At 34.7% G+C, this 11431-nt stretch overlaps 1 protein-coding gene across 1 annotated transcript in view; it reads right to left on the bottom strand.

Moving 5' to 3' along the window:
* Aldh-III (Aldehyde dehydrogenase type III) overlaps positions 1-6396 on the bottom strand; it is a 199302-nt gene extending 192906 nt beyond the window's left edge. Inside the window, exon 1 of the mRNA XM_090415160.1 lies at positions 6257-6396. The gene's annotated coding sequence lies outside the window, so the exon portion shown is untranslated. The remainder of the gene's footprint in view (positions 1-6256) is intronic.
* Between the last annotated feature and the right edge of the window lie 5035 nt (positions 6397-11431).

Here is an 11431-nt window from a genome sequence, read left to right on the forward strand (position 1 = left end):
GTATTATGAACTGGAACACCAATCGACAAAGCAACCCGGAGATGACAGAAAGCAAAATATGTAATTTTAAGAAACAGCGTCGCATATATATAAAAGTAGAAGTCCATGTGTTTTGCATAAAGACTTGTTGGGAAGTACAAGTCTTCACGCAAATCATTCTAAGCTATTTGTCGAATAAAAACAGCACGTTTTATTCGACAAAGCAAACAGGTTAATATCGCCACAGTACCAAGTAACAAAACTGATCTAGGATCAAAGAGATGATGATGCATAACGTACAGCTGTATTAGTGCTACAAAACACCATACACGGGCAATGAAACTCCTTTGAACTGTGTTCAATTATCGCTCGATGCTGTTGGCACACTCTCCCTCGATGAGTCTTTGGACTCCCTGGAGGTTTCACATAATAATTAAGCTCTGATCCTTGATTTTTGAGACATAATAGTTACACCGTGACTGATAATTTTTTGCACTAAAAGCAGTGTGACTACATCCTATGAGCTGACGTGTTGTCCTCAATCAAATTCAATTGTTTGAGGACAACACGTCAGACAACACTTTAGAAATTTAAAGGCACGTTTAATCTTTTTGCTAATAATCTTCTTAGGTCTTTTCAACCTGCAAAGGAAATAACATACCCAAGACTCTTTAACCCCCCACTTTTTTTGGGGGAAAAATCGACTGGCATTCGGTCTCCACCCTCGCCTTCACCGCAGATAAATGCGTTTCAAGTCGGCGTATACAGAGGACATTTATTACTATTATTATTATTATTACCCAAGAGCACATGGAGTCAAAGACTCATCTCGGAGGTCCTTTTATCAAACACACAGCCCATCATACCGTGCTTTAAACACACTCAAATTCTCTGCAGACACCACACTTTCAGGCAAAGCATATTATCTACAGTTTCTTTAGTTGCTTTCATGACAGTCATTTTTGACCGATTATAAGATAGTAATAAAATACTAACTAGGCATAACCGACTGTCGAATTATTTTTTCCAAATGATGTTTTGTAACCATTTTAATTATCGAAGTTTACTTCCATTAGCTCAGCAACGAAATCCTCGGTCTCCCACCTTTATGGACCCATAGATCTTGAAACGTTGTGCTGGTCTTCAAAGTCCTCTTCAGTTCTTTCTTCCAGTATTTCAATGGGAGTAACATGGCTACGACTTAGAAGGGCTTAAGACGGTAACAGGCTCTGTAACAGACCAGTAGGCCTAACACGTAGCAGGGAGAAGAAGAAGAAGCATATAATAAAATATAAAAGCTATATTATCATATTAAAACATGAATACGAGATGAGGGAGTTACTCATCTGTTTGTTTCGAGGTCGCATAAAAATAAATAAATAAATAAAAATTCCCAGGACTAATAGTATGCCTTGCTAAACAAAGATTTCGTAGGCTAATAGCTTGTCTTAGCATACAAAGAGTTGTATGCCTTTTCTTGAAATGTTATTTTAGGACTGTGGTTCCTAATTGACTGAAATGAAAAATAATGTGAATAAATACCTTACAAATCGATGTTCGCTAGCTGTTCTTGGCGAAGAGAAATATGTCACTGGAATGAAAAACAAAACAAAATGACATCGACGAAGGAAAGCCATAAAAATATTTGTTACCAGTTAAGTTAAGCAAACAAACCGGCATGATGATGATAGTTGCGCGACAAGTTGAGATAGGGGAGGTGCTAAGATAACAATCTACTTCTATGGCGTGTGATTTCTAGCTTGTCCACACATTGGATTTGTGTACTAAGCGCTCTGCCTCGAGAGTGGAATGGTATTTAACTCCTTAAGTTCCATTTGGTGACAGCTACATAAACAGAGTTTAGGGCTAAGCAAAGTGACCGCATCTGGGCATGCTTTTAATGTGCTTTTCTAAAAGTCATTCACGGTGAGTCCGCAGAGAAAAGAAGCAGTCACGACACCTGGTATTAAGTCCAAAAACTAATGGAAACTAATGTTTGCAGAGCAGTTGAATATGGAGTCAAGTGTCAGTTGAAAGTTAGTAGATAAGAACGGCATATAAATTTGCTGATCGTGCTAGAAGAACGGCTACTGCTCCAACAAACAGTAAATGGGAACCGAGAAGGCGAAAGACCACTAAAGATCAAATAGAATAACACAAGGACGGAGGCTAAGTGATTTATTCTGTCTTCTTACGCATCGACAAAACTGGTTTTGAAGACGAGTGCTTCAGTAGGAGCACAAATTTCTTTTTTTTTTTTTTAACTTTTCTTCCCATTAGTCAGTAAATAAACGTGATTGTCGTTTCTAAAATTTGCTTCAAGTGCCACAACACTTGCAGACATAAAAAATAAAAATTGACAGTACTGTATAATGCCTAAGAACAGTACCAGATTTCGTGTAATTGAAAACTTAATTTCGTCAAGGGCAACAATATCGATGCGCCACTATAACTGAGGAAGCAAATTTACCATCTTCAATTTAAATAAACATTAAGAAAAAAAAAAACCCTTAGATGCTATTGATTTACAGCCCCCCTCCCTCACACACACACTTGTAGATGGTAGGTTTTTTTTCCTAGAAATTTAGGCTCCCCCATTCCTCCCAAAAAAGCAAATCGATCGGAGAACTAACATAAGATACTATTCTCGTGGCGCCACCCTATATACACCTTGTATTGGGGTTATCTTAAAAGAACACCAACCTTATACTAAACACAAGAACACAGACAAGTCCAAAAATCATTCAATGAGCGATTTCACAAATAGCTCAATGAATGATATTATCACGTATTAAATATTCAAATAAACTTGGAATATGGACTCAAGAAGAGATAAAGACACTCGCGTTACAAAGGGATTTCTATCGAAATCTCGTGCTAAATAAGGAAGAAAAAAATATCAGGCAGGGGCTCATATTCTTTTCCCTCAAAACATGAGACATGCATAATATTTTTAAAGTTTTTTTCTTAAAAAAAAACATAAAACTTATCGACAGTACAGAATTTTCAGAATCCTGTAAACTTGATGTACAGGGTAGTCCGGAAGGGTTTAAACATTAAATAACTTTATTATTTTTATGCTTTTTTGTCATAATGAAGTACAGAACTTGGAGATTTTTTATTAGTTATAAAAAATCATAACTAGTAAAAAATTTCCATTTTTGGATTCACAAAGACGGGCCCTTACTACGGCATGTTCCGATAGCTGTTAATGCTTCTTGCTGCAGCGCCCTAGTTCTCCTTCAGCTGTTGGACTGTCTAGGATCTGTTCACATACACCTTTTTCTTCAGGTAAAAATTCGAAAAGAAGTTGGGAGCCGTCAGATCTGGAAAATGTAATGGCCAATTTAATTCGCAAAATGATTCGCTTGCCAAAAATCTGCCTTGGGAGTTCCATGCTGATTTTCAAAACAAAATTGCACAATTTTGGTCCGTTGTTGGGTTGTGAACTTCCATGATTAATTTCCCAAATTTCCTTGGAATACCTAAAAATAGAAAATGAAAAAAATTAATAATAAAAAAAAGCTACTTATATTTTAAACTCCATCATGACTGTACTAGTGATGTCGCTAGATTAAGATATAGATTGAGAAGAAAAGTAGATAGTCAGAAAATTCAAATGAAATTTGGGTCGCGTAATAATTCTTCATAACTACAAAAACAGGAAGGAGTTGGGAAAATAAGAAAAAGGTTATCTCAGACGATGCTATATACTGCACATATAAAGAATACCCTTCTCGCAGGACAAAAAGCGATATCTAGATGCACCCATAGCAGCAAATTGGAAAAGGCAAAGAAAAATGATGTTTTCATAAGTGGTTCGATGTGCACTAGAAGATTTAAGAGAAAGATACTTTTAGGCACAAGGGCATAGAGTATGGAGGGAGCTCAAAAGAAAAAAAAAAATGCGCTGAGATCAATAAACGAAAAATAATTAAAATAAATTTAAAAAGATGGCATTTTTTAAAATTAAAGATGTGTTGATTTATATTTAACTTATACTTTTTTTTTGTTCTCTATAAACAGGTTGCTGTAAATTCTCTTTAGTGTTTTTTTTTTGTAATTTTAATGAAGAACACAAATGATTTTGTTGTTGTTGTTTATCTTGATGTTCCCAAAGTTGACATTCTTCTGGAGCCAAAAGAAAGTAAGATGAAACAGCGAAAATTAGCTTCTGAGAGGAGGAGTCTTAGATGGAATTACCAGTAAAGCAGTTAAAGCTGTGAGGTTAGTATACTACCGTCTTTTAATTGTGTGTTCTGCGGCTAGTTTTGCGTATTTCGAAGAATGAAAATCCAAGTTTCCCAAGTGCTGCCATTCCTGTATGAGATATTTTCAATTGAAAAAGTGTAAGAATTTCTCGTGTTCTAGACGGAATGCGAACCTAAGGCATTCCAACAAAAGGGCAAATATCGCGTTTTCCTCGCGAGTGCTCTACGGAGACGCTGAGGGAAAAGGGGGTAGGTTGGCGTCAGTGGCGGACGCGTACATAAGCACTGCGACACTGCAGCACCCCCAAGGCAAAAATGAAGAAATTAAATTTTGTTTGTGTTTATAAATAATAACAATGCTTACAGCATTATATAAATGCAATACAACATGTTAAAGGTTACAGCTTATATTTCGACATTGATTGTGAGATAATCTGTTATTCTCGTGGAATCCTCGTTTTTCTCGTGGTAAAATATTTTTAATAAAGCAATTTTTTAACATGTAAATTTGTTTATTAATAAATTAGTTACCGATTAGGAAAAAAGAATTTTTTAAATTTTTTTTTATTTTTTTTTATTTTGTATATGCAGCACCCCCACCTAAAATTTTCATCGGCTGCCATTGGTGGGCGTAGTAGTCGATTTTCTCTTTTAAATGTAAACTGTTGTGCTGTTTGCTTAATACTAGAACGTGACAAAAGATCTGTTTAATGTTTTTGATATTCGCAGATATAAACACGATAATTTGGTACAGTTTTAATGTTGATGTTATCATACTAAGATTATTTACGCTCCTAAATCCACACACACACACACACACAACAGCCTATATCCGTACTTAACAGAACGCAAAACAGCAATCAATAATACACTTGAAAGAGGAATGAGACAACTTTAAATTAAATTAAAAATCAATTACGAACCTGCGTTGCTTTGTCTTAGTGATCAACAGAATGGCTTTACGCGTAGGAAAAGTAGGCGTATGCGTAGAAAGATTGTTGAACTTGGGTGGGGTGACTCACAAAACGGGTGAATGCAGTCATCAAAGCGGGAGTGGAAAATTCAATTTAGTTCAGAGAAGTTTGAGTACTCCTACATACATAGATCTGTCACTCCAAATAAAATTTATAAATATTTGAAGATTAGTCCATTTACTGCGTTTTCTTATGAAAATCTAATTTATTTATCCGCTAAGAGGTCCTAGATCAATATTTTTGCGATATTTCTATTGGAAATATTGCAAAATATTGATCTCGGATCCCACCTTCAATGGCAAAATTCTTTTACGATATCAGAACCATTTTATAGTGATCAGTTGAAGATTTCTTCTGCTATTATCACTATGATGTGTGTGTGTGTGAAACCTGTTCTACGAATTGACTGTTCATATTAATATGAAATGTGTCTGCGCTACGAACAAATCCCTAAAGACTTCAAATCGTATAGTTGATTTGTTCCCACTGCAAATGGAATTTTCGAAATGCAAAAAAGTACTCTGCAATGAAAAAAAAAAAAAAGGAAAAAAAAAACGCCATAATAAAAACTCATTGTAATAAATTTATCTTCGGAATTAGAAGAAAAATTTGAAGGATTTGAAGATCTTAACGAAACTTTCAAATCCTGCAAACCTTACAGATATATATATATATATCTTTCTTCCTTTTTTTATGACATAATCCGTTCGCTGCTTTTAATAGGAAAAAAAAATCAAATTCACTTAATATTCTTTGTTACTCATATATAGATCCTTCTAATTTTATTCATTTTAGTGTTTGTCGCTTCCAGTGTAGAACGTATTCGTGTGACGCTTTGGATATCAGCAGGGCAGGCCCTAGTACTGTCTGCTAAATCACAGTATCGATGGATGTGCAGATCACTTAACAAATTTGATGCCGGAGGAAGCAGAACGAACTTGCACACTAAAGTTAATTAGTCATGTAATATGTCTGTTGTCATAGGTGACAACAGACATATTACTGTTATGAAAGTAAACACAATAGTAATAAATTTTGCACTGCGTGAATCAGCATTTTTTGAGAATATACTTTCATGACAAACATGCTTACCTTAATCGACAAATATCTTAGGAATATGTTGCATACTTGAAGAGTAAATATGAGACTACATTTTAATAATTATTTTTGAAAAAAAAAAAGTTTCTTATACTAATCTCACCCACGAAAATTTGCTAACCTATTAGCACACAATGTAGCATTTGCTAACCTGGCACACTGTTTGTAGCATACGCATAACGTTTATTTTCATGCAAACGACAAAAAAATTAAAAAAAAAAAAAACAGTGTAACGCCCGCCCTCTATGTGAAAACTCCCATTTAACTGGTTTACAAAAATAATATCTGCTTTCAAAGTCACGCCCAAAGAAGGAAAAATATTCAAAGCCAATGCTGGATTGTTCTGGTTTCCTTCAAGATGCGTTTGTTTTTATTTTTCTTTTAGATTTTTGCGTATATTTATTTGTTTATCATTCAGAGTAGCGATAAAATGTGTCGAAATTATATGGCAATAACTCCGCTGTAGAATTCAATAAAATTTGATCGACATTATTTTGAATGCAGTAAGCCAAAACTTAAAAATAAAATTAACATATCTGATTGTTTTCTAAGAAAAAATCTTTGAAAAAAGTGTCGGTTATAATCTAAGAATATATATACATTCTCAACCAGTATTAAGCTTATTTTTGACGTTTAATACCAAGTTCGTGTTATTTTCCGATGTAAAACATTCCCTCCGCCATTTTGAATTATAACTTAGTCCTGTCGTAAAGGTATCCCAATTATTTATGAAACCAATTAATTCATCTTATATAAACAACTCGTTTTAGAGTGTCCGCTGCACCAGATAAATATATAAATGCATTCACTCCTTTGCTTATAAAGTAAATATAACTTAGAGCAGCTCTGAAATCAATGAAGTAATACATCTATACAGTGTGGTATGCCCAGATCATAAGTTCAGCTGTGGTAGCCAATTAACTCCATGGTTTTCGTGTAACTTCTTAATTTCACCTGGGAATAGCAAGGAGCAAATCTACAGTATGGGCCTTTGTTCGCATTGCGCTATACTGGCAATATCGGTTGGTCTTGAGCCTTGTTCCATTGGTGAGGAAGATAAGAAAAATAATAATATGTCATGAAGCAGTTGCAGAACTCTAGTAAAAGTGGCCACTTAAGGTTTTTTAATTCTTTTTTTTTTTTTTTACAAGTAGCACTTATGAATAATAATAATGATAAAAAACTAAAATCAACTGCCTCGTCCATGTTCAGCAGAATTAAATTTAGTTATAAATACAACTTTGTTGTTCATAGCCATCTTTATAAATGGGACTCATACTGTCTGCAACTCCCCCCCCCCCCTTGTAGAGCATGCCTATGGGTATAAAGTTATCTGAATTCGTTAATAAGGATTTATAAGGCGATGCTAGAAATGAAAAACATCAACAAGGGAAAGAAAATTCAAAACGAAACGATAGTTTCGTTTTGATATTCAGTGCGGCCACCCAGCAACAAGAAAGTCCTTGTGGGTTTGTGAAAGTATCAAAGAACAGATGCCTCCTTTTTGTGTTTCTTGAGTTCAAAAGCGGCAAAGTCTTTTGGGATGGTCTGTTTACTCAGTAACCTGTCGAGTTCAAGTACTAATCATGGCGGAAGCAGATTAAGCAGATGTTTATTTTTATCTCCCCCCCCCCTTTGCCTTAGGCGTGCTTCTAGAAGGAATTCAGTGAATGGAAGGGGATGTTAAAAACTGCTCCATTTTATAATAAGATCCTTAAAAGGAAATGAATGTTTTGACAAATATTAAGGAAGCTTTCTCTCGAGAATTTTAGTGGAATGTTTCATAATGCAACATATATTTTGAAATTAGAACAAACCACCAGATTAATCAGCCATTACACTCAATAAAATTTATTGTATTTTAAGAAAAATATTATATCTCTCATTTTCCAACTATTTAGACTTTTCAGTAGTTCGAACCACAACCATATGGAACGCAGCGTTAGATAAATTAGGATTTTTTTGTTATCGATTTCTGTAAGAACTCGGTGTTACTCTGTATTTTGTATCCTCCGAAACTGCCATAAGGACAGCATACATTCATTTCCAGTGAATGTCAGTTATCTCCTCTCAAACCGAGATGAACAGTTGTTCCTCGTAAATTCTCATCATGCAAGCCTGAGAATACACACAGTTGTTGTTGTTTCTTGGAGGAGTTTATTGTCCGGACACAAATTCTGAATAATTAGACCCAATAACATTTGTTGGCGATGACTATGCTTTTGTATCAATTTGGATATGTGAAGATTGTCCATTTAATTTTACAAACCATTTTTTCTTTTCTTTGTTTCTTATTTATTTCGATGTAATACAAACAAAAATGATCTCAGACACTCATAAAAACAAGATGCGTTTTAGATTTGTTTCGCCTCGATCAGAATTTTCGACCATTCTTCCTGTAAGCATGCAATGAGGTCCTGGACTGTTGTTGGGTGGAGGTACCTTGACCTCACCCGACGTTACAATTCATCCCGTAGGTGTTCAATAGGGTTGAGATCAGGGATCTGTGGTGACGTCAAGTGTGTGACATTCATGTCAACAAACTACGCAGTTACAGCAGCAAGCTTATGACCCAGTGCAGTGTCTTGTTGAAAGAGACAATGGTCAGTTCCGTAGAAATGCCATAAAGTAGGAAGCACTGCACTGCATTTGTCCAGAATGTTCAAAATACTTCTCGGACTCCAGTGTTCGTGGTACCACAAAGAGAGGTCCGATACCAAACCAGGAAAAACAGAACCATACCACAACACCGCTACCTCCGAATTCATAGTTGGAGTTAAGCACTCTGGTAAGAGACGTTCACCTGGTTGATTTCTTTCCAAGCAGTATAGGTGCTTATGCATCGTTTTGAAAGGCACCTCAAATGCATTACTTTAATATTAACGAAATTTACGAATCTTCCTCCAGACAATCTAGTTTGGTCGGCCGGATGGTTAGTGTATCAACTAACGTACAGGCTTTGGGTATAAATATCACCAAGTTCATGGATGTTTTGTGAACGTCTTTAAGGTGATAATGGAATTTCTTCAACCACGTAATTCCCAATGTGAGACAACCATCACTCTGTTTACTGGAAGCCTGGATTGGCTTGAAAAAAAGATGCACGTTACGTTATTTTGTGATATTGTGCTTTAAAATGATCCACTTTAACAATACAAAATCTATCGCTCATCCTGACCACATTCAATGATTCTGAGTATAATAATAATAATAATAATAATAATAATAATAATAATAATAATAAATTAATTTATCTGAATTAATTGCTTTATTTTTCCCTCTTTTGTCTCAATCTGTTAAGACGCATATAGCAACTCAGAACAAAATTTTCTTCATCTTCGTATTTTCCTTTTCTGTCTATGGAACAGCTTTCTTTCAACTATATCCTAAAGAGTACAATTCGCAGATCTTCACTCACTCAATATTAATAACTTACTTGTTTCTCCTCATCTTCTGTCCATCCACGGTATGGGTTGAATAACCTCTCATGTGTTGGATTACCATAATAGTAAATAAATAAAATATTAGATAAGTAAGTATTCATAGCGAGTCGCAGCTACGATTTAGACACACCCAGAATCTGTTTACATGTACGATATATTATTTATTCATTTTTAGTTAAGTAGTTTCTTTCCTATTAGACGCAAAGCCGTAAAAGTGGAGGAGGTCACAGCCCAACCTTCCCGAAAACAAGTAAAAAATGATAACACTATCACAGAATCAATCACATTCAAAAGCAGTGCATTTGTTATTACAATTTTGTGATTTCTTATTACAATAGTACAAAACAAGTTATTGGAAGCACTCCTGTTTTGTATTGTATTGTAATAAAAATAAACTATTAATATAATATGCAACTGAATCAGATAGTCAATACTGAAATGTGCTGACATTCTATGTTCCGTTTTGCTTTATGAGGCAAAATGGAAATGTTCAAAATCTAACAAAGACGTAACTGACACAATTTATTTTTTTTTAATATTTAGCTCCATTTGCAGTAACCCTGCCTTACAGAATGATTGTAAAAGTACTAGTGAATGCAGAATACATATGTGTATATATATAAAACAGTGGCGGCTCGTGACTTGAAATCGTGGGGGCGCTGCAACTTTCGAAATATACATACACACTGTAAGTATAGTGTATACGTGTTTGAATAAAATATCAAAATTATGGTAAAATTAAAAAAAATAAACATGAAAAAAATTGTTTATTATCGATAAAATTATAGTTTAGTATAATTCAAAATTACTTAAAAATAAAATCCATTATCATAACCCCAATAATGTTCTAAAATAAAAACTATAACAAATGCTGTGTCTTTAATTGTAATGGCCAAATATTTAAAGAGACAGAGTAAACACGATAAGCACTACGAACACTCTACTACTGGCGCCTGCATATAAACAACAGTGGAACTGCGTGACGGACAGTGCCGCATTACGCTAATAGCTCGCATCTCACTATGACGTGCATATGCTTGCGAGCGTAGCAATATGGCTTAGTGCTGCATATACACATTGCTCCTAGCGTCCTTCGCTAAGTGCTACAAGATGGATTTTTATTATTTTTTTATACAAAATAAGAGAATTGTATAGGATTGTTGATGATAAAATTAAATATTACAAGCAAACATAAATAAAATAATAAATATACTTATGTATCGAGAAAAATTAGGGTGCTGCAGTTCCACAGTGCCTATGCACGAACCGCCCCTGATATATAATTATATGTGTATGTGTATAAATTCCCTCGACGTGCAATTTTGTTCTTGTTCTAGGTAACATGATTAAAATCGAGCAATTTAGAATGACATCCAGCATTAAAAAAATACACGTTCAATAGATGAACCGTTTCTCATTGTTAGCATTGCACTACTGCAATCGAATATGCATTTTCCGAGCGCAAAATAAAGTCTTTTTGGACATTTGTGATTTATAAATCCATCACAAATGAAGGATGGCAATCTTTGACACCACCCCGCCCTTTTATATGAGCTGTACCATGCGAACAAAGAAACTGCCTCTGTATTTTCCGTTTTTACTATACAATCGCGTGTAATTCTTTTATCAGAGGAATTAATATTTACTTTCTACGTGTCTAGAGGTTTAAAGTGAACATTAAATTCTGATACAAGTTAATGAGCTACTGGCTCATTTCCAAAAGCAC

Source organism: Typopeltis vanoorti, chromosome 26 (assembly GCF_054136105.1).
Source record: "Typopeltis vanoorti isolate ZY-2024b chromosome 26, IOZ_Tvanoo_1.0, whole genome shotgun sequence".
NCBI lineage: Eukaryota > Metazoa > Arthropoda > Arachnida > Uropygi > Thelyphonidae > Typopeltis > Typopeltis vanoorti.